We start from the raw sequence: 25249 nt of genomic DNA, 5'->3' as shown, positions 1-25249 counted from the left end.
ATTATTACTAAAATAGTTTGTATATGTACTCTTTTGAATATGATCAGGAAGTAAAATACATGTAAAGCACCAAAAGAATTTTTTTCTTTTTCTGGCTGGAGAAAGAGAAGTAACCTAATTATTGTTTTCAACTGCATGACGGATTGTGTCCATCTGTTTTTGTCCTCCACCAGGAATAGAACTGGAGGAAACAGACTTAATCTGTAGCCTGAGTTTTGTAGTTTAAACAGAAAGGAAAATTTCCTGACAGTGAGTTGTGGATTATGGAATTTGTTTCTTCTGAGATTTAGTTTTCCATCTGGTTAGAATAGTTTGATGCAGTTGTCTGTCTCCAAAGGTAGCAGAAGTGGGTGTACGTGGCGGTTAAATGACCTCTCAAACATTCTTATTCCTAAGAATTTATGATTAAGTTAAAAAAAACTGCAATGGCTTTATGGTTTCCTAACATTTTTAATGTAGGATAATATTATAATTTATTGGGGGAGTACATTTAAAAATAACTTCAAAATCAATGTTCAGCCACTTCTAGAGTGTCAGAGGGCAGATCTTTGAATTTTGAAAAGATTGAACATGGTTTACCAAAATGTATTTCTGGGTTTGCCCTAGATGAAGTTGGTATTTATTCAGTTATGTTTTATTTCTAAAATTGAGTTTGAATTTGGCAATATTTCATGTGTAAGTATTTAGGTTAGACAATATCAATGACAGTGACCTTAATGCCCAGCATCTTTGCCCATGAGTAGAAAGAAAAGCTTTATGATAGATAATGGTAATAGAAATAAAAACAACCCAGTGACTGAATTATACAATAAGGTTATTTAAAACATATGATATAGTTAGAGAATAACTGAACTAGAAATAAATGACAATAGAGGACGGAAGATGAGATTCAAAGTGACCTCAGGGTTACTGTAGACATCTATACAAACATCAAAGTATTGAAAATCTGCTAAACTCACATATGGCACCTGCATAGAAGCAATGGTCTCAAAAATAAGTGCAAACTGTTAAAAATGTGAACCTTTGAATCTTGAGAGAAAATGTGAAATGTTAAAGACTTATAATTAAAGAAGAGACTTTAGATAGTAGGTGAAGTTCTGATAACCACACTAACTTGCATGAAGATATCTGTGTGCCTTTCAAGTTAGAAGATGGCTGCTATATTTACTTTCTTGATTGTATTTGAAGTTCAATTTACACAAATGGAAAAAGACCAATTTAATTTATACCAACAACCATGTTTTAATGATTTAATTAACACATTTTAATTAAAAATTCTTGAAAGAATTCTAAAATTATGCTAAAGAGACTGATATTTTTATAATTTAGAAAATGTGAATTAATCTTCAGGTTCGATTGTTCTTTCTTAGATATACAAAGGAATGCAAAGCCTCTTTAGACATATCTAGAACAGGTGACATTGTTAGGGATTTTACTGGGGTGATGTTTTCCCTTCTTCTTAGCTTTGTTTTAAAAAGGAAAGTGATTCAAGAATGTGTCAGTCAGGGCATGTAGAATATCTTCCTGAAGAATAGAAATTAAAGTTTGAGAAATCTTTCAGGTATTACACACATATTAAAAAAAAATCTCTAAGAGTTTCACAATTCCAGGCAGCACTGGGGAGTTGCAGGTACAAGTCACAAATCATATGTGACTGAAGCTCGTGTCCTGTGCCTATTCCCACCATGACTCTCACCATTTTCTCAGTACAGGTAGCAAATTGAGAGGATGTGGCATATACTTTGGAATAGGACATTCTGGATTTGTATGCGATTAGAAAGTTTTAAGGATACAATTGTAAGGAGTCCTACTTCATGTGTTTGAAAATTGAATGGTTTGGGTGAGGAACTCAAACTGAGAAATCATTCTCTATCATTGAAAAATAATCTTATGAGGTCATATGCAAATACGCTAACAAAGGTAGATTTTAGCTAGAAAAAGATGAGGTAAGAAAGAGCTTTGAGAATGAATCTATTACAAGACCCATTATTATATAAACTCTTAAAACTAGAAAAAGCTGTGAAGATTTTAATACCTTCTGGCATACTGCTAGTTGTCCCCCTTACAAAATCTATTTTTTTCTTCTTCATGGGCACATGGTCACACACAACCTTACCCAGCCTCCTTTGCTGCAAATGCCATATGACAAATTTCCTTGCCAGGGAATGTGAGGGGAAGTGACGTGTGCAACTTTGCCCTCACTTACTTGCTCTGAGTTTATTCCCTTTTCATGTCCTGTGAGCTGGAACGTGGACATGCTCAAGACCCTGCTTGACCCCAAGATGAGGACTATGCCTGAGGGCATGGTAGAGCCACAAGGTAAAAAGAAATGGACCCTTGATAACTGAATGGAATGCAACCACCCTACCAAGCTGGCCATTCACCTTGGAAGGTGTGTGAGAGAGAAAAATACCTACATTTTAGACCCACTGTATTTACGAGTCTCTTGAATACAGAAACTTATTTGTCATCTAACTTATAATACTTTATAGACAAATATTTCAAACCAAGAAAAAATATGAGCGTGAGATGCTAAATCATTTTGATGATGAGGATGATAATGAGGATTAATAAGAAAGGCTTTAAGTTATACTCATGTTTATATTTTTATCTCTTTACTCCTTTTTCCATCCTATTCACTGTCTGCAGGAGACCAGTCTGTATGGATTATAGAAACAGACTTTCTTGCCGTTTGGTTTCTGGTTGGGTTTAATCAATAGGGAGTCTTGGCAAAGGATCAGAGGTATGTGAATGAGGTCAAGGTATTTACATCCCTGGCTCCTTCCATGTAAGGGTGCCTTTGGCTGTTTTCATTAGTCAAACTGAAGGCAACTTGCTTCTTTCAAGACAGCCTCCCCTACACAAGTCTCTCCTCTTTTACAGTAACTGCTCCCTCTCCTGTCCCTTTGAAGTTAGTAAACCTAGGTTACAGAACCATCCTTTGTGGCTCCTCTTACTCTGTCAACACCTTTATGAATAGTCTCTTTGTAATTAAACTCTCCCTGAATTATCTTGAGTGCTCCATCTGTTTCCTGTTGGGAGCCCAACTAAAACACTATTTGTGTATCGTTCTTTTAAGTATAATGTTATCTGAATGCTAGGAAATTATTTGTGATCAGCTTGAAATTGTTTTATTTTTATGAAGACATTATTATAATTGAATGGAAATTGGAGGGAAAGCATGCAATTTACATTCTAGGTAGCTAAACCTACATAACTACAATCATTTTATAGTGAAAACCTGACTTAGAGTCTTGTTTCCTTTCTGTAGAAGAAGACTACTTAAATTACAGAGTGCTTGGGAAAAACCAACCAACCAAACAAACAAAAACAAAGACTTCTAGGGAATAGCACTGAAACTAGTCTATTCTAGGAAGTGATAGCTCATGTCCCTTCATGGCTCATAGAGGCTGGCAGTAGAAATAGTATCCTCAGGAAACTGGTTGTATATCTTGGTCCTTAAATGCTGTGGAAAAACAAACAGTTGTGCAGTGGGTTTTATCAGCCATTAACATTGGATTAGTCAAGATTCTTTCATTTTGAAAAGAGACTAAACCCAATTAGACAATTAGATTGTTGATTAGGTTTAACAAAAAGTTATTTTTTTGCTTAAGTAACTGGGAAGTCCAAGGATCAATGTCTAAGACATCATGGGGACTAGATATTCCTTCTTTTTGATTTCTTCTCTCTGGTTTGTTCTGGGTACTGACTTCATTCTGAGGCAGGGTTCTTCTGTACGTGAGGAAGGAGGCTGCTGACAGTCTTCTTAACAAAATATGCATATTTATGGCCTGTGATCCCATGGAAATAGAGCCCCTTTCCCTTTCAGAGTTCACAACATCAGATCTCACGGAGGGACTGTGATTGGCTCCACCTGGTTCAAGTTTCCAGTTCACGACTGTGTGGACGGGAGATGTCATACTAGCTTGGCTCATGTTACTAGTCTTGTGGTCAAGAAGGACCAAGTAAAATGATTGACAGCCCTCTAGAATTATGAAATTGAGGAAGAATAGGCATCTTAAAGTCAAACATCTCTTTTATAATCACTCAAGAAATGAGGTTGAATGTTTTTCAAATGTTTGGTAGAAAAGTTAATGTTCTTGGGCATCTAATTCCAGTAACAGCAGGCTTGGTAATTTTGACCAACCTTGCCCCTCAAGAAAATTAAAATGCTGAATAAAATAGATAAATTTTTTTCCTTAAAAGCATCAAATAGCTAATACGTGAAGGAGAAGTTTCTGAACCAAAATCCCAGAAAAAGTGAGGATTCAGAGAAGCAAGAGCAGCACTTGAAACAGCTTTTGCTCAAAGGATGTTTGTTATTCTCTTGGAAGTGTTACCGACCAGGGTTCTTGGCCTTCCCTAATCAACAGAAATTGATAGGAAACCAGAGAAGAAATTCAGGCAAGCCTTTATTGGGGCTCCTGCTGCAGCAGGAGGGAGTGAAAACAAGTAACAGGTCCCCTTGCTTACTCCCCGAGTGGGGGGGAGCTGGTTCCTTATATGGGGTGAGAGTAGGGGCGGGTCCAGGGATCAGGCTGGAGGGATGGTTTGCCCACCCCTTTGGTAGGGGTATGTGTAGGGGGCATGTGCAGTATCCTGCTTTTGCTCCTGGTACCCTGTTTTTGCTCTTGGCTCTTCAGAAGTGGCAGTTGGGTTTTTGTCTTTTTGTATCTTGTTGTCCATAATTTGCCCCAACTATGCATGCATGCTATTTTTAGTCCCTTGTAGTTTCTTTGTATTTTGTTGCTCGAGGAGACATTTGTCCAGATGCAAGCACTGCAGCAAAGGGTTCCAGGTCTCAGGTCCCAGCCTGTCTCAGAAGCATCTTTGAAACTGGGTTTGATTAAAGGTTAGCTTGTTTTAGCTTCATGAGTTGAGGACCATTCCTAAGTAAATTTTCTGATTGTCTCTCCATAAACACACACACACAAATACCCACCCACACACACCCTTTACTGGGACCTAAAGGATGAAACCCTAAGGATAAAGTTCAACACATTTCAAATGACAAGAATCATACAGTTTGTGTTTTTGGACAATGATAGAAATTTGTAACAAACAGACAACCAGAGAAGCCACAAGTGTTTTGTAAGTTAACAATATGTGTTTATATATAAATCATAGATTTAAGAGGATTTCAAAAGAAATTAGAAAGTATTTTGAATCAAACAATTTGTGCATGCTAATTATCAAATATGTAGGATTCTGGTAAAGATGTGTTAGAGAGAAATTTATAGCCATGAATATATATCATAAAAAGAATACAGTCTGAAAACCTATAAGCCAAGCAAACAGCTCAAGAAATTAGGGAAAAAACCCCAGCAAAGATAACTAAAGAAAGTAGAAGAAAATAATAAAGATAGGAGCAGAAATTAATAAAATAAGAACCAAACATAAGTTGATTTTTTTAAAAGGCTAATAAAACTGATATAATAATCTTTTGGCTGTGAATGACAAAAGAACAGACATACAGTCAAGTTTTTTTTTCTCAAAAAATAAGATCTTAAGATTAATTTTTATGCCTATTTTAGTATTGTCTTCTTAAGAATCACAACTCTTTTAGGTGTTTTGGAGAATTACCACCTTTCTAATTGAGTCTGAGAATCACATGTGTATGTGTAGGTGGTTGTTCAATGATGAAAACAATGGTTATACCTTGAAAATATATATATATTTTTTCTTACACACACATATATATATGCTTACATGTGCCTTTACTTTATATATACCTTTATATATGTATATAGATCTACGTATGTGTGTATAGGTATGTATGTATATGTGTGTGTGTATGCCTTTTCCCTTAAAAAGGATGAAAAACTGTACCTAACATACATCTCTGATTTCTAACTCATTCTTACGCATATTGAGTCAGTCTTTTAGAGTGTATACAACTCCCTATTTTTTTTCCTCCTTAAAATTTTTTTAAAAATTGTGGTAAAATATACAGAACATGAAATGTATTATCTTAACCTTTTTTAAGTATACAGTTTAGTAGTAATGAGAACTACATTCACATTGTTGTGCAACCAATCTCCAAAACTTTTTTCAACTTGCAAAACTGAAACTCTATACCCATTAAAAAAACTCCCATTCCCCACTTCCCCCAGCCCTTGGCAACCACCATTCTACTTTCTGGCTCCATAAATTTGATTTCTCTGGTGCCCCATATAAGTGGAGTCAAACAATATTTATCTTTTTCTGACTTGCTTATTTTGCTTAGTATAATGTTCTCAAGGCTCATCCATGTTGTAATATGCATTAGAATTTCCTTCCTTTTTAAGGCTGAATAATATTCCATTGTGTGTATATACCACCTTTTGTTTATACATTCATCCACTGATGGGCAGTTGGGTTACCTCCACCTTTTGGCTATTGTGAATAATGCTGTTATAAACAAGAATGTACAAACATCTCTTTGTGATCTCTTGTAATTCTTTGGGATAAATACCCAGAAGTGGGATTGCTGGATCATATGATAATTCTATTTTTAATTTTGAGGGGCTGCCATGCTGTTTTCCATAGAGGCTGAACCATTTTACATTCCCACCAACAGAGTACAAGGGTTGCAATTTCTCTATATCCTTGTCAACATTTGTTATTTTCTGTCTTTTTGATAGTAGCTGTCTTAATGGATGTGAGGTTATAGTTAGGTTTTATGTCTACAGATTGAGATTGGGGCATGTGCCATTTATTGGTTGGTTTCAGAGTTTGTAAAAATATTTTCAGTTAGACTACTTTCCAAGGTAGTCTCATAAGCTTCCTTCCATGCTTCTCTTTCTAATGCATTTTTCTTATTGTCTAAACAGCTGTAATGTTATAAAATTGTTAAAAAGTCCCCACTTCTAATGTTTTCTTTCTCTCTTCTCCCCAGCCATGAATCTACCAGGAAACTCAACTCAAACTTACTATAACAAAATTAAAATCATTATATCTGTCTATCTGTCTATCTATCTATCACCCCCTCCCCACAAGCACACATAAACATACTACATAGATTAATAGTGGGCACAAGGATGGTTCCCTCAAAGCAAAAATAAGTTGGTATTATCATAGGGAGGGGCAGATGTTTAATGGGATACAAAATCAACTGAAGTCTACCGTACAACATCTCCTGTTTAGAGAGATTTTCTTTATTCTCCACTGTCTTAAGCACTTACCCTTTTTAAATATTTGAAGATGAAAATGAATGACATTTTCCATAGGTAAAAAGATTTAAAAATTGATATTGCATTACAGGCTTTCTAGAAATCTACTCCTGAGAACAGGGATGTAGAATGGCTTGTGGAAGAATTGTCTACTCATTCTCCTTTGTTATCTGACAATGGAAAGGATACAAGATGACCTTTATACCAAATTCCACTTAATAGAGAATGATGCCATAGTAAAAGTATGATATAGAGTATAAAGGCTTGAAAGTTTTTCAGTGGACCAATCTAACTCTGAAGGGTGTTAAAAATGGATATCTTTTTTATTTCTTTCAACAAAATACTGAAAGTAATTTTCCACTTTCACATGCCTAGTTAAGGAGAGAGTAAAGCAAATTAAAGTCTCAAAGCTTCAGTTATCCTTCTCTATAGGAACTACTGAAGAAGGGCACAAGTGAAATTTTTAAGGGACATCTCTTTTCCCAGTGTTGAATTCTGTGAAATGAAGCAATTAAGTGATGTGGTTAATTCTATTTCCTTAAAAAATTGTCCCATTGGTTTGCTCCCATTTCCTAATATAAAAAATACCCCAGAAATAAGGAGCTACAGAGCCTGTTCTTTACTTAAGAGAAGTGCTGTTTGTCAACAAAAAACTTGACTTTTTCTTTGGGGAGTTTTCAAACATCAGAAACTTTGGTTATAGGGTACCCCTTCACACCAAAAATTTTTGATGGTTTAAAATTCTTGAGAACGGGTTTAGGAATTTTGACCTTACTAGTTATTTCAAAGTGGATACAGAAGAGAGATAAGCTATTATAAAATTGTATTTTCTACTCAAAGTATCTGAAAAGCAGTATTTAAAACTTTTCTGCAATTTGAAATAAGCGAGGTGGCTAATGTTTCAGATACATGAGGGACTGTCACATGTGTGGGCATATTTCCAGCACATTTCTAGAGGACAAGCTGTAGAGCATTAAAGAGTCCGGTGGATAACATGGAAGTGAAACAGAAGATGTAAAGATGGAATGGTGCACAAACTTCTATTTTTACCCTACATGAAAACTGCACATCTGTAAGCCAATTTTCTAGAGATTAATAGAATATAGCTCCTAACCTTGAGCTGTCCAAGGAGGGACAGGATAAGATTATTACCGAATGGTTGGAAAAAAACAAATTCATAAACACCAGATTAAATGTAATTGGAAACAAGGTGAAAAGTTCAATACTTTTTTCTTAAGGGGTTTTCTCAGGAAAGATCTGGGAAATTCTGAAAAAAAGTCTTTCCCAAAATTTTGTAAGGTTGAAGAGAGAAATGCAGACAGTGGTGAAAGCAGTTGGGCTTGGGGAGAGGGGAGAAAAAACAGGCCTGACAGCCCCGTGCACTGAAGATTTAGATAACAGGGAATTATTTTTTATGAGGTTTCCTTTGAAGGAACAAGTACATGAAGGACCAATGAACATTCTTTCACAATTTGCTTTTGACTCTCTTAGAAAAGAAATGGAAAGGCAGATTAGGAGTTTTGATATAGCTTTTTTTTTTAAAATAAATGTCATAACTTTCCACAACTTTACATGTTTTTGGCTTAATTGGTCTCTCATTTTATTTCCACGATTCAAAGAAAATAAAAATGACCAGCACAAAAACAGATTGATATTTTTCCATTTAGAAGTTATTCATTCGGGGCTTCCCTGGTGGCACAGTGGTTAAGAATCCACCTGCCAATGCAGAGGACATGGGTTCGAGCCCTGGTCTGGGAAGATCCCACATGCCGCGGAGCAACTAAACCCGTGCGCCACAACAACTGAGCCTGCGCTCTAAAGCCTGCGAGCCACAACTTCTGAGCCTGCAAGCCACAACTACTGAAGCCTGCGTGCCTAGAGCCTGTGCTCTGCAACAAGAGAAGCCACCTCAATGAGAAGCCTGTCCACTGCAACAAAGAGTAGCCCCCACTCGCTGCAACTAGAGAAAGCCCACGCACAGCAACAAAGACCCAATGCAGCCAAAAATAAATAAATAAAATAAATAAATTTATTTTTTTAAAAAAATAAGTTATTCATTCACAGAAAAAGAGAGAGAGAAAAGCCTCTTTAAAAAGTCTCCAATGAAGTATTCAGATGATGTTGTTCAAGAAAATGTCATATCTTACTGTTACCCACATATCATAATGATTTCCTCACAGGATGATCCTAGTATTTAACACTAACAATTACATCGCTTTCACTCAACCCGTAAATTTATTTTGTGGACTGCCTGAGGTGGTAAGAACTGTGTGGAAGGTCATTTTTGAGCTCTATCTAGGGCTGTCCGTTGAATTATTTTTACTTCATTTCCTAAAATTTCAGAATGTGGATGAAGTGGTCAAGTCATTCAAATTCACTGAGGAGTAAGTTGGCATTGATACGTTATTTATATAAGTCAAATGAAGTCTTGCAGCTCCTTACTGAAAAACTGTTCATCAGGGGTAGAACTTAAGAAGCTCTAGTAAATCCACTTTACCACAGTAATCTCTTCTGAAAACCAGCCTTATGCTAAAAGACTACATAGTTGTGTGGAATTTAAGAAGCCCCAGTTCCTTCACTGAACACAGAATCTCTCTTCTGAAACTGAGGAGAGTGCTTCATACTGGAAAGGAGCTCAGTTTTGATTCTAGGAACTTGTATTTGAATAAACAAGTTAAAATTATTTATAATCAGTCTGCTCAGTCTAGTGTTACACAAAGTGGCTTTAGCTTTTTTTTTTTTCATTTCTGATGTAGTTGTACATTTTGGCATACATTATATAAAATGCAAAACAATAAAACCATGTATCTTCTGATTTCTCTGCTCTTTTTTTTTTTTTTTTTTTTTTTTTTTTAGTAGTTATAGCTTCCTAAGGTTAAATGACAATTAGGGATTAAAGGTGATAGAATTAATGTAGGCAAGTTTCATTTTCCACCTGGGTTTAGCAGAGATCAAAGAAGATGAATGTCCAGCCATTAGAAAGCAATTAAAAAGCATTGCATCACACGGGAGTATTTGCTCTTGTTTCTCCATGTGTAACTCCAAGAACTCTTCACCCTTTTCCTCCCTCTTGTTCCTATCTTATCTCAACCTCTTCTCAAAAGCTCAGTGTAAAGAGTTTTTTATTTAGTTCTTTATTTTGACTTGGAAACTCTTTTTGGTGGACAGTTCTGTTGCCTCCTAAGGGAGAGGTGAGAGGAAGAACTGAGGAATGGTCAGGAGCAACTCATTTTTTGGTCTTCACTAGGTGATTGACAGTGGTCTACTGTTTGTCTGGTTACCTTGTCTACTTGAACTAATCAGAGTTCCATTGGTGGTTATTTTGTAATCTGGAGTCTTAACCTCCCTGTTCCTTTAACCAGCTTTTAATACTAAAACAAACAACAAATTTTAAGTGTAAAAACTTAGAGAGGCTCTAATGATTTTTTTCCTAACTAATATCCTAGTATATACTATCTATCCAGCCCCCTAACATATAGTTGTTTTTGTTTTCAAGAGTTAATTGAGAATCAAAATTGATTGGCATCTAGTCTATTAATGGTTAAGATCAATCTTAGGGAATATAGGTATAATTGATCTTTGGTGCCTCTCCATCCAGTTTTGATTCTGAGTCATCCTTTTATTTCTCTTAGCACTCCTTCTAGGTGCTCAGTACAGTCTTCAGCCTTTTCAAAGGCCATACCCCAGTTTCTACCCTTTCTCAGACACTGGTATTTTTCTTTTTTTAACATCTTTATTGGAGTATAATTGCTTTACAATGGTGTGTTAGTTTCTGCTTTATAACAAAGTGAATCAACTATACGTATACATATATCCCCATATCTCCTCCCTCTTGCGCCTCCCTCCCTCCCACCCTCCCTATCCCACCCCTCTAGGTGGTCACAAAGCACTGAGCTGATCTCCCTGTGCTATGCGGCTGCTTCCCACAAGCTATCTATTTTACGTTTGGTAGTGTATATAAGTCCATGCCACTCTCTCACTTCATCCCAGCTTACGCTTCCCCCTCCTCGTGTCCTCAAGTCCATTCTCTATGTCTGCGCCTTTATTCCTGTCCTACCCCTAGGTTCCTCAAAACCAATTTTTTTTTTTTTTTAGATTCCATATATATGTGTTAGCATACGATATTTGTTTTTCTCTTTCTGACTTACTTCACTCTGTATGACAGACTCTAGGTCCATCCACCTCACTACAAATAACTCAATTTCATTTCTTTTTATGGCTGAATAATATTCCATTGTATATATGTGCCACATCTTCTTTATCCATTCATCTGTCTATGGACACTTAGGTTGCTTCCATGTCCTGGCTATTGTAAATAGAGCTGCAATGAACATTGTGGTAAATGACTCTTTTTGAATTATGGTTTTCTCGGGGTATATGCCCAGTAGTAGTGATTGCTGGGTCGTATGGTAGTTCTATTTTTAGTTTTGTGAGGAACCTCCATACTGTTCTCCATAGTGGCTGTATCAATTTACATTCCCACCAACAGTGCAAGAAGGTTCCCTTTTCTCCACGCTCTCTCCAGCATTTATTGTTTGTAGATTTTTTGATGATGGCCATTCTGACTGGTGTGAGGTGATACCTCATTGTGACACTGGTATTTTTCTTCAACAGTATTTCTTCCTTCCTTCCTTCCTTTCTTTCTCTCTCTCTCTTCCTTCCTTCCTTCTTTCTTTCTTCCTTTTTTTTTTTTTCCTGTGCCAAGCCGCATGTGGGATCTTAGTACCCTGCCAGGGATCGAACCCGTGCCCCCTACAGTGAGAGGGTAGACTCTTAACCACTGGACCACCAGGGAAGTCCCTCAACAGTATTTCTGAAAGTTCTTTATGTCTTTCCAGACTTTCTCCTTTGTCATCAAAGTTTTGTTCATAAAATACCTTTATCCTAGTATGTTAGAGTCCTATCAAGTTACTGGTAAATCTAATCAATAAATTTAAACCAAAATGCTAAAGGCTGATATAATAAAATAGTTTATCTTTATATTTTGATATAAAGGAGTCAGCATTTTGTGAATTTCAGGCCTCTGTCAGAGCTAAAGAGAAAAATATTTTTAGATGAGATTTCTTCTATTAGAGCTAATTAGCTCATCTCCATCTTCAAGAGAACAACAGAGAGGGGGAAATGCCCTGGGAACAGCCCAAAGTGTACCTGACAGACTTTACCCTCAGTGACTTCTACATATTTCACAGGTAATTCTCTCTCACCACTGCCTTCCCTCTCCCATCACCTTGGAGGCTTCAAAACCTTCTGCATATCATGATTAGGACATTATGGGTGGCATTCCATGGGGAATATTCCTCTTCTATTTTGAATGTTTTTATGCTATGTCAATGACTATGGCCAAGTCCTTGGAAGGGCTGGAATGTAGTATTTCATATATGGAATTTTCTTTTGTAAATATACCAGATCAGGATGACATAGATTAACTGGTAGTCTTAATAAACAGTTTTCAGTTCTTCACTTACAATTTTAGATGAAAGTCTTCTACTTAAAACTGTGAATAGGCCAGGAACTTAATCTGTTTAACTTGTCCATATAGCAGTCCTCATTATGACTAAGTTTCAGAAGGTGTTTAAAATATACTACTTGAAGGAGAGACTAAGAAATCATTATTTCTGTACCTGATTTTGTATCTTATATTTTAAAGAACTGTGATCTTTGTGTTGTGAGCACTAGTAACTTAAAAATTGCTTCATTATTATTTTTGACCTTATTACAAAATCTAGGTTTACACTAGAGCAACAACTGAGTAATTTTCACCTTTGGGAACACAGACATAAATAAAACAATTTTTGTTAATGTAAAATTCATGTTGTATTAATTTGCCACATGGTTTTTGATAATAAACAAAGGCTGACTAGTTCCTGATCTCAAAGTAGTAGTTACAATGCTCCTCAAAAAAGGTAAACTGAACACTGTTATTTGCATGTTTTATAACTTAAAATTTTTATTTCTCTATAATGCAGTGAATGAAATTCAGCCATCACTTACCCAAGTCTATTGCCTGGGGGCTTAGGACATTCTTGATATTTAGCAAGCAAGATAACTAAACTAAAACTCTGGCTTATGAATAATGAAACAGACAAATCTACTCCCTCTGGTGAAATGGAAATATATACTGTACACCTTTCCAAATATTTATTTGTCCATTTTACTCACTCACCCATAGGATTAAGTTTCCCCCTCTCCTCCTCTCTTTTTAAATGGAAATGACTAGGCAGTGGTCCCAGCTGAGAAACATATTTTCAGAAGTACTAAGGTTTTTATTCCATTTGTAAGCATTATTGACTGTTTGCAATTATGTATGTTTTTTAATTAAGAAGTGAAAAATATATGGTAATGATGGTGGTCAGGCATCCATAATGGGGGAATATTCCCAAATTAAAGCTTCCTTTCCTATTCAGAAAGTGACCTAGAAACTAGGATATCTGGACCCATCAGCCTCAGGGAGAGTCACAAGATACAAGTTGTCTCTGAAGTTTGAAGTTTGTCTTTATGTTCTATGAACAAGTCCCAGCCTGGAGGCTATTTCTGATTTATGGGCTTGGCTTGGTTCCACCTGTCACAGAGGTATCCTGGGGAAGCCAAGGCAGCAGCTAAGCCATGAGTCCCCCAAAGGCTCACTGTAACCAGCTGATTTGGAACCCCTTTTCTTGCTTGTGTTTCCTCTTGCATTCATTATTATTGAGAGTCATGATTCTGGCAGCCACTTTATCTGAAAAGGCAGCCTTTCAGATCTTTTTGTTATTTCTTTTCAGTTTGTACCTCTCCTGGCTGCGGTAGTTACACTTCATAGCATTTAAGTTCAGCTCATTTTGAAGTACTGTGATTATGATTGTATGACTATATTATGAATAAACTTCCTTTTGTATAGTCTTCTTAATATTTGAATATCTGAAGTAAAGGGATGAATTCAGAAACTGAATTTCTCTTTCAGGTTTATTTTTTCTACTTGACAAATTGGTAGCTACTCTAGAATGGCTTTAAGCTAGAGCACTTAATTCTTTTTCTGCCTTGGTCAAGGTGGGGTCCAAGGCCTTTAATAGGGTTAGCTGAAAGAGTGATGCTGCATAGTCCATCACTGGAGAGGGGAGAAAAGAGGTTTTTTTAAAGCTATTCCTGATCTTAATAGCATAGCATCATTATTTTATTTAGAAGAATTCCCAGAGCTTAGCCATATTCAAATATAATAGTATTGTTGGCTATATGCTAAGTGTGTTAAGTATATTATTTCATTTAGTATTACCTAAGTAGTAGTTTATAATTGTTACCATTTTTACAGATGGGGTTTTTGAAACACAGAAATGTTTACTAACCTGCCTAAAGGTCACATAGCTTATAAGACGTAGAGCCAATAATTGACCTCAGAACTCCGACCCTATATCACATTCTCTTAACCACTGTGGCAATTACTGATAGCACCCAAAGACTAAAGAAAATGAATTAAACCATTGCACCATTCTTTCCTCCATGATTTGTCCTAGCTTCATTATACAATAACTAGTTTAGAAACAGCAGGAAATATGCACCTCAGTGATTCTAAAATGCACCCCCCTGACACACACATATTTTAACACATCTCTTAAATTGGAATGTGTATAATAATCACTGAGATTTTACAATTACTAACCACCAGGTGGTTGTCATTACCTTAACCAATTTATTTTGCTTATATTATCCTTTTTTACTTTTGCTTATATTTTCCTATTTATGCAACAGAGTGATATATTAAAGAAAATCAATGTCAAAATAAGACTAAAAGAGATCTTTCTCTAAATGTAAAATAAAATTTTTAAATGATGGGAAAGCAACTTGACAATTGTCAGTGCAGTGTTTTCTTTCTTACTGGGACATAAAAAGGTGTTTAACAACATCTTAGATTCAGTAAAGTATAGTATGTGTTATGTCTATACAAGGGCCATGCAGCCTATTAGTATTAAGAGAAAAAAGCGCCAGTACTACATTTTTTATTGTGCTTGTTAAGTTGTAAATTTCTTGCCAGTTGTATCATTTCTATAACTCTATATCATTCAGTGTAGTGCCAGGCAAGTGATAGATACTGAATAAATCTATGTTGAGTTGAGTGAGACTGGTTTTCTTGTGTCCCCTCTAAGGGAAATTCGAAACAAGAATTCCCGAAATATTTTAAGCAGTGTCAGCATCATTGTAATTATTGTAGAACCTCCTATGATGATGACCTTCTTGAAATATCATGCTAATTTTAATGTATTCATTATAAAGAGTGGTGGCCTCCTAGAAAGGGCACAGTTTAGGAAGTCGGGAGGTTTTAATTTTAATCCTGCCACAACCTTCCAATGACATCTTAGGTAAATCATTTAACCACATCCTGAGCCATATATAAGAATAATAATTAACAGTTATCACAGCTATTGTACACAAAGTCACTGTGATTCTAAGTGAAATTATAAATGCAAAATCATTCTAAAAGCTTTAGAAAATGCTCCCAATATATAAAATGCATCTTTGTAAAATAAGATTGTCTTAATTTAGTGTGCTTGAAGTTTTCAAGAGAGTTCCAATCAGAACCAGGAGCCCCAGCTTGCTATGAACATCAACAGGACAGAGACTGTCCTACTCATTTTCTTCTAGACACTGTTCTTGGCATGGTAGGCATTCAGGATTTAATGAAGGACTAAGTGAACACAGAGGCAGAACAAATACCTACAGTAGATTTAAGCGAATATCCATAGATTTTATTCTCATACAACAGCATAATCCTTTGAAAAGGAATGTGGAACAAAGTTAGAGGTCGACATTGTTAAGGATTACATGCTACTTCAAAAAGTCTTGCCCCTGTATCCTCAATCTAATCTACTTGAAATCTCTGGACAGAAATGATAATATCTTTGTATAACAAGAAAATTTTCTTCTGGAAATTATGCAGATTTCCATACCAATAGTCACTATATAGCCAATAAGTTTTGGAAACTGGATTCTTATTAACATTTTTTTTTTTTTACAAATACCAATAACTGCAGATAGAATTTTCATGTTTAAAAATTTTATCATAGCAGATTTGCTCATCAACCCAGAAAGATATGCTTTTCTCCTGAAATATGACTTGGACACTTGAAACACATGTTTTAAATCATGCATACAAGCCCATTTCTCTTAAGGGTGTGAGCACAATTAACAAAGGTAAAGTATATCTTTTTTTAAAAAAAAGGAAAGCAGACTTGACTTAGGCATATGACACACTGCCACTTGGTGGCACTCTTTACTTGTTTAAGGAAGCTTTGATAATAAGAAAAAATGTGTTTATAATAAAGGAAAGTGACATCCAGGGAGAATTTCAAGTCTAATTTTAGACACAGCATTCAGGTGTTTTGGTATTCTGATAGCCTGGATCAGCCGGTTTCTGGAGCTTGCCAGTGTACTGGTAGGTCTAAGGAATGCCACTCAGGTTATGAAATGCATCAGGTTTGCATATAATGATGTTTTTCCTCTGTAAAATTTAGCATATTAGATTTACCTCTTTGATTTTCTTTTGTCTCCTTTCTGGAAGACATGGTTTTAAAAGCCTGACCAACATATAGATAGTGAATACACATAATGAATGATTTTCCAAAAGAAGATCCTTCTTTTAAGAAGAAATACTAACTTGGATCAGTTAAAATTCAGCAAGGTAACGGATGACAACCTTTTGGTTACTGGATAGCTAAGCCTTATTTATAAATAAGATTTAGAAAAAAGGTAGTCAAGCAACAGCTGTCATAAGCCAGTTTATTCATTAAAGAACATTTTTTAGGTATGCAAATTGGGGTAAATGTACACACATAATACTGAATGGTATGGGATTGTCATTAAGTCAGTCAGAATGCAAACTGGCCAACTGTCACACTTTCACATAATCAGCCACCATTCCAAAGGTTTAATTTGACATCAATCATTTTAATAGAACATTAAGAAGAAATTATATTAGAATATTGTCACTGGGATACATGGGAATAGAAATTTCTGACTCAGTCTGTCTTACTTTTGCTATGTATAAAAATACTCAATGCTAACCATTTTTCAACATTTGGGGTAGGGGGTGGAAATCATTAAAGACCCACCTCTATCTTCATTACAGGCACAGTGCCTGGGCAACAGTCCCAGCCTCCAGCATAAAGAACCTCCCAGAGCGTAGTGCATTAGTGAGTACAGTTCAGCTTTTTCAGCTGGGGCATCAATCACATTCAGAATAGTTTTATCAGGTCCCCACTCAAGCCCCTCAATTATGAAAATCTGTCCAATGCAGAACTAGCATGCCATTGCATTTGAAATCCATTTAGACAAGCTCATTGACACTAAGATACTCTGTCTCTACTTTAATAGATGAAGTTCATTGAGAAGCAGCCACACATTTTAGGACATAGTTTCTCCAAGTGTAGCCTGAGAATGAATGTGCTTCCAAATTCCAGATAATTGCTAAAATGCACATTTCCAGGCCCTCCTGAAGGAATGGGGGTTAGCAGGGATATCACTATTTTAAACAAGCTTTCTGGGTGATTCTTACGCTTACTAAAGTTTGAGAACCACCATTTGGTGAGGGACGACTATTGTGACTATTTAAACATCCCAAACATAATTTCTTTTTTCAGTGTTTGCCACTGTTCATCTTAACAGTGGGAAGGTTTTTACTTTTGATCACTCTAGGGTTCTTTGGAAGCAGGGATTGGGATTTAGAAATTTAGAGTATATCAACTATCACAGAAGCAGATAAGCTTAGAACTTAAACTACAGAGGAGTATTCTGCTTGAATTTTTGTTTTTTCAGAAATATACCATTTCCACAAATATTACTTGTCTCCTATATAAATATTCAAGGATAATTCTTAGGGATGGTATTTTTCCACAGGAACTAACATTTGTTGATCTACTCTGCAATAGATTCTTTATATTTTAATATCCTAATTAATCTAAAATTGTCTTCTTCAATCTCTTATTCATCTATTACAAAATAATGTCAACAGATCATCATTTAAGCCTGTGAAGGTAGTGATAGGGCTGTTTTGCTCACTGTTAATCAGGTTTCCTCAGAGACATTTGACTTACTATTGTTGAAATGCACTTTGGAGACTTCAGAGAATCTCTGCAAACATCTTTAACTGTGTCTTTTTCTGTTTTGAAAATCTTGTATCATATGGGGTATTTTTAGATACTTCCACAGGCTGTGCTCTTATATTCCATTCTTTGAGCTCACTATAATAAACTATGTCCTTGAGCCAAAAGTCCAGTCATGTACTTCACCTTTAGGTTTTCCCACCATAATATTTCTTCAACTAGTGTAGAAAGTTTACATAACTGAATAGGTATGCTTTGTATGCTAAATATGCTAAAATAGTCAAAAGGGACACATAATTGTGAATAACAGAATCCAATTTTAAGTCTTATTTTTTAATTCTATATTTTTAGGAGGATATTCTATTGCAATGTGAAACTTAACAAGAATAATTATCACTTGACCTTCTTAAGCACCATGAGGGTCCATGATAATGCTTCTGGTTCCCCAGAAAGGCAGCCAGGAAATCACGCAAATCAGACTTAAAAGCTCCTTTTTGATTCCTACAAGAAATTAATTCCATGAGGACCATTATGTGATGTAAGTGGATGAGAGAGCTTTTCTAGGTTCATCAACATTCTATTCTGTACCCACAACTTATTGATATGAAAACCATGTTTCTAATAATTGAGACTGTTTGCTTCTATCATTTTTCTTTAAGGCTTGCCTACTGATGGTAGTAGGGAAATAGCTTCCGTTATTTCAACTTTTGCTGGCTGATGGGTGTCGAAAGTGGTTTGAGAGTAATGTGAACAAGATCTCTCAAACATATAGCCACTTTTGAGGTTATAGTAAATAGTAAATATCATCTATTAATTGTTGAATTTTAGAACTGAAATGGGCTATAGAGATAGTGCTGCTCAAACCCCTTATTTTACAGGAAAGGAAATATGTTTAAAGAAACAAATTTTATTTTCACTGTAAAATCAAATTTACAGCTTTGCATAATAAAATGCTAATATGAACTGCACAGGAGCGAGTAAAACTTGATCATTCAGGCTTACACTTCATGGTTGAAAAGTCGCAAGCTGCTTTTCATTTTGTTTTATTGTCTTTTGACTTCTTTCTATCATCATTTTTACTTAATCCACATTTTTCTAAATGAGATATAAATAAAAACCCTAGCTTTCTCCAGTTGTTTCTGTATTAGGAATATTTTTTTCAGGACAACATGCATTTAGTCTGACGATCATAAAGGGAATTGCTTAATAATACTCATCATAATTCACAATAATATTTCTCACAGGTTTTCCTTCAGTATATTCTGCTCTTGCCTGTCTTGGACTGAGAGACTTGACTTTGAAGAGTTGATTGCTTATGAATTTTATCTGTTGATGGTACTCTGGCTGTGCTCTTGATGCCTCTGACAGTCTCTGAAAGAAGTGGGTGTGGAGAGGTGAAGGCAGAGGAATGAACTCATTAATAGAGAGCCTATGTTGATTCCTTGGTGGTACTGCATTGGGCTGAGCTCTACAAAGGGCTGAGCTGGGTGGACTGCAATGGATAAGGATAGACATGATGTGTGATGGTGAAATCACAGGTTAGAATTCCTTCTGTTTTAGCCTTCGATGTGTGGCATGCAGCATACATGCTGATTCTCATTTATCTATGTTGCCTTCTCACATCTAGTCACTCACACACCCTTGCCATTTTCTTCTTCAGTGGCTCTTTTGCATTTGTTTCTCCTCAATAAACGATTTTACTTTGAGACAATATTAGAGATCATCCTGTTTAACTACATATCCACTACAAGAATCACTTCCACAGCATTGTTGATAGATGATCTTTCAACTTGCACTTGACTATTTTTAGTACAAAATAAATCACTACTTTTCCAGGAATTTTATTTTATTATTGGACAACTCTAATTGTTAGAAATTCTTTCACTCATATTTTAGTGAAAATCATTTCCTCTGCAGTGTTTAACCTTTGGTCTTAATTGTTTTCATACATTATTCAAAATAGGTATAATCCTAGTTTTACATGGTAAATTCATCATCAAGCGTTTAGAGTCAGCTGTTATTCCACCCTCCCCCCTCCCGCCCCACACACCAATACACACATAAATATACACATTCCCCTTCTTCAGGCCAAACATCCTCAAATAATTCATGTGACATTGTGGTTTACAGACCATTTGTCAACCAGGTTACTTCTTGTGCCTTTATCGCATTATATTAGCCTCTTTCTAAATATAATGCATGCAAATTGAACACAGTAATTTTCCTTGATCTGGAGATTATATTTCAACAAAATTCCAAGTCTGAGATTGCACTAGTTTGTTTGCTTGTTTTAGTAGCAGTGGCACATTCATTTTGGTCTTGGAGTCAACCACTCACCCTTCTTTTCCTTCATATGAACTCTTGAATCCACATTTCCTCATCGTGTACCTTTGCAATTCATTTAGTGAATGTTACTTTCATAATTGTTTAATTGCACTGTTTTCAGTCTTCTACTCTTTGAAAAAAAATTAATTCTTTCAATCAGCATAGCAATTTGTCCCAGCTTTGTGCAATGTGAAAATTCGAAAAGCATTGCTTCATCCAGATGTAACAGGGACACTTAAAGGACAGCACCTGTGGCTCCACCTCAGAGAACTCACTCTGTAGGTTGATCAACCACGAACCCACATAGCTGTATTGCCATCAAACTCACATCTAATGTTACAAAGACTTGTCAAATCTCTTGTCTATGACAAGATTCTCTACTTCTTACACTGTTCTCATCATTTACAGCTGTTTTCTATCTCTGGTCCCTCATTTTATTCACAATTTGCTATAACGTTCATATATAGTCTTTCTGGGCTTAGGCACTTTCTCATCTCTGTTTTCTATATATTGGAATTGTTTTCCTAAATACTATTCTTTAGCATTGAACCAGAGCAGCAACATGACATTCATGGGACCTAGGGGTTTTTGCTTTTGTGGGCTCCTCGCTCCACAGAAATATTTAAAATTATATTTTACAATTGTGTTGGCATAAATTTAGTTTTTTGACCTAGAAGTTATATCTTCTTTGCATCTGAAAAGAAATTAAAACATTGTGGGCCTTGGCATGGTGCCAACTGCACCTAATACATAAACCAGCCTTGCATTAAAGTCTAACATCAAGTTTGTGCTTTCAAATCTACCATGATAGTTCCTCCACTACTGTTCCTACTTTAGTCCATTTATCTAATGTTTCCCCTGATTGTGCTTAAATCTGGCCTCTGTATTTCAGATGGCCTACATCTTGACTTCTCTGATCATTTATCAGTTTTACTTCTTTTACATGCCATACCGGTAATATTATATAACAGCTGTGTATTGAGTAGCTGTTCAATATATACTTATTGGACAATTTGTTTCTTTTTGTTAAATAGAGTAAAAATTTCACTTTGATATTTAGTTTAGAATAAATTATTAATTAATTAATTATTTATTATCATCATTGGCAGTTAATACTGATTTCACTATGATGCTATTCTCAACTGGTAAGTGCCTAAGTCTTCCTCATTAATTTAAAAATAGTTAATGTTTTTTTTTTTCTGATTCATGCATGTAGTACAAATTCAATGGAAAAATTTGAAAAATATTGAAAGTTATATAGCAGAAAATGTGTCACCCAGAATTCTATCACAGATAGAAAAAAATGTAATTATTTTGCTCTATTTCTTTCTAGATATTTTATACATAAACTTATTTATACTTTTAGTAAAGTTAAATTCATACTGTTATACTCCTTTGCACCCTAATTTTTTCTCTTAGCAATGTACTGAAAACATTAGCCCAAGTCATTAATTATTCTGTCAAGCTATGATTGAATTACTGAACTTTCTTTTCTGAATAGTTTATTTAACCTATCATCTATTTTGACAACATTTAGTTTGTTTCCAATTTTCAGGAGTTTATAATTGGTCTATTGAGTTTATTTTTTGTTATTCTTTAATTGCTGTTGAAAAATTCAGAATCTTGATAGGTGGTGGTAAATGGGAAGTTTGATAAATACAGTAAGTATCATCAAAATTTCTGGGTGTTTTATATTCCTAAATGTAGACTTTAAAAATTATATTGTTTTACCTTGAGTTAAAGAAATATGATGTGAAGGCAAATGAAAATTAGGAGCAATCGTTTCAAAAAGTAAAATTTTCATAAGTTTAAATCTTTAAAAAATATTACAGTAGTAATATTTTGTCAGTGAAAGTCTAATCTGCTTATAATGAACAAAGTGGCTTACCAAAATGATCCCAGTTTTTCTTTTGGTTTCAACATTGGAGAAGCTATTTATTGCTTTGGGTGCTTTATCTAATAAATATTGCTGAAGAAACTAAAAAAAAACCCCTGCAAAATTACAAGATATATCATGGTCTGGAAGCGCAGTGTGAGGAATCTCTTCTATTAGGTTTTGTCTATCATTTTAAGAAGAAAGATGGATTGATAAAAGCTATTAAAAAACTGGAATTAATGCATATTTTATGAACTCTACAACATTAAGGGAAAGATTAAACTTAAAGGTGGCCATTTCAGGCTGTACACAGCAGTTTATAATTTTATTTTCATCTCTTTGAATAATGTGGGTGTAATGCCAGCAGACCAATTATGTTCTAGAGATGAAATAACCATCTTCAGTAGCTTGGCAATCAAGGATCTATTGTCTAAAAATCTTCCTAGTGTTTATCATGTAAAATTGCCCAGGCATCTGCTTTCTTACCAGGCTGAATTCAGATGGTTCCCAATGTCCATAGGCCCACATATCATCTCTGACCTTCCACCATAGTGCTCAAAAGACATTTTTTTTAAAATTTATTTTTGGCTGTCTTGGGTCTTCATTGCTGCGCACGGGCTTTTTCTAGTTGCGGCGAGTGAGGGCTACTCTTCATTGCAGTGTGTGGGCTTCTCTTCGCGGTGGCTTCTCTTGTTGTGGAGCACGGACTCTAGGCGCGCAGGCTTCAGTAGTTGTGGCATGTGGGCTCAGTGGTTGTGGCACACGGGGGGCTTAGTTGCTCCGCAGCATGTGGGATCTTCCCAGACCAGGGATCGAACCCGTGTCCCCTGCATTGGCAGGAGGATTCTTAAGCACTGCACCACCAGGGAAGTCCCTCAAAAGACATTTTATACTGACCTGCCAAATGCTTTCTCATCAAGTTATAGCCCTGACTAAAGGTAAAGGAGCTGTGAATGTAATTATGTGAAAGAATTAGTCCATACACTGATTCACACTATAGGAAAATAAAAACAGCACTGTTTTCCCACATAATGTGAACATAATTTTGTTTCATTTTTATGCATTCAGACACCAATCACATCCCTCAGCATTTACAAAATGCAACTCTTGTTAAATAACCTCTTCCTCTTCTAAATCACTCTTGTGAACTTTTCTTTGAGGATATAACCTCTAAAGAAATTGTTGGAAGGAATGCAGAATTGGAGATATAAGAACAAAGGTAAATAGGGTCATTTGACTACAAAGAATAATAAAGTTGTAGATTTTGGATTTAGCTTCTAGACCCAGTTCAAGAAGTTGTTTCAGCAAAGTGGTGCAATGACATTCCCAAAACATGCACAGTAGTACAATATGGGAATGAAGTGGGCAGACACTTTGGGTGTAGGTTGGGTTTGGTTTTAGGAAACAGCAATTTGAATATAAATCAATGATGCTGTGTCGATATGAAAACATTCCATTCAACACAAAGCTAGGTGCTAGCCAATTTAAAAAGATATTAATACTAGCAGTTGTTACTCATTAAAAGTCTATATAGCCCAGATAGATCATTTATGTACATATCAAATCCTTACAAAAAACATACCAAGTGCTATTATTACTTAAAAAATTAAAATAAGTTAAAAACTAAGGCTGCAGGAGGTGGAGGTGGGGAGGCTAAATGACTGCTGGCAGAACTGATATCTGAACTGACGTCTGCCTAATTGCAGACCACATTCTTTCCAAACACACTATGTAATAATTGAGCAACCATATTTCTGCTGTGGTTAGTACCGAATAGACTCTGGAGGCTGCAGTCTATATCTGATAACTTCTATGATGTTTTGGATTTGTTTCCCAACTGTAAATTCTTAGCCACCTACAACATACTCTATTCTTCCATGAATGAGTTGGCATGTTTGATTATGACAGGTTCTTGTTAGTGAAAAGTTTTGGCATTGCTCAGTGGGCTGTCAAACCTCTGGCAATGACAAAGTACCCCCAGAGTATACTCCTTGAGTTTGTGGAATGCCCTGTAGCCAAAATTCTGCAGCCCAAATAATTGATAAAATAATTGTTTAGGTGGGTTATTTATATATAATATATCCTAGGCTGCCATCTGGAGAGTTATTAGCCATCATTAAATATGTAATTTTCTACTACCAGGGCACACTGTTTTGGAGTTGCCGCTATAAGAAGCAGCTTCGTCAGAAATCAATGCTCGCAAATCTACATATGATGCTATGAATGTGTGTGTGTACGTGTGTGTGTGTGAGAGACATCAGATTTGTGGATCATATTTTCAATTACTGTTTGCCTGTCCCTTCTGAATGGCAATTATGCCAGCATTTTAAGCCCCAGGTAGACTCTCTCTGGAAGATTTCAGCCTGCTGTTTTGAAGGGCTTCTCTGAGATCTTCCAAAGTGATTTTTATATACGATCCAGTGCCTACATTTTAATCTATTCTAAGCGTTTTCCCAATTTGCTGATATTTCTCTGAGCTATATTTATATAGTGGACAAAAATATTGAAATTTGATTTTCACTTAAACAGATTGTGACTTTTGACAAGTTGCTTACTTCTTACCCTCATTTTCCTAATCTAAAAAATGGGGAAAATAATAGAATCCACCTCTGTAGATTATTTTGAGGATTCAAGTAAATAACATGAAGAATGCATATGCTTGCTATGTGCTTAGTCATATGAAACACTCAATAAGTGTTAGTTATTATTAGTCTATAGAATATGAATTCCCTTGACATTCTCTTGTTTCATCATTTAATTGGTATAGATTATGTTAATGAGAGAAAGAGGAGACCTGAGAGTAAAGCTATACTAGAAAGGGAAGAAAATGA

Source organism: Balaenoptera acutorostrata, chromosome 8, assembly GCF_949987535.1.
Source record: "Balaenoptera acutorostrata chromosome 8, mBalAcu1.1, whole genome shotgun sequence".
Taxonomy (NCBI): domain Eukaryota; kingdom Metazoa; phylum Chordata; class Mammalia; order Artiodactyla; family Balaenopteridae; genus Balaenoptera; species Balaenoptera acutorostrata.
This window is presented reverse-complemented; position numbering follows the sequence as displayed.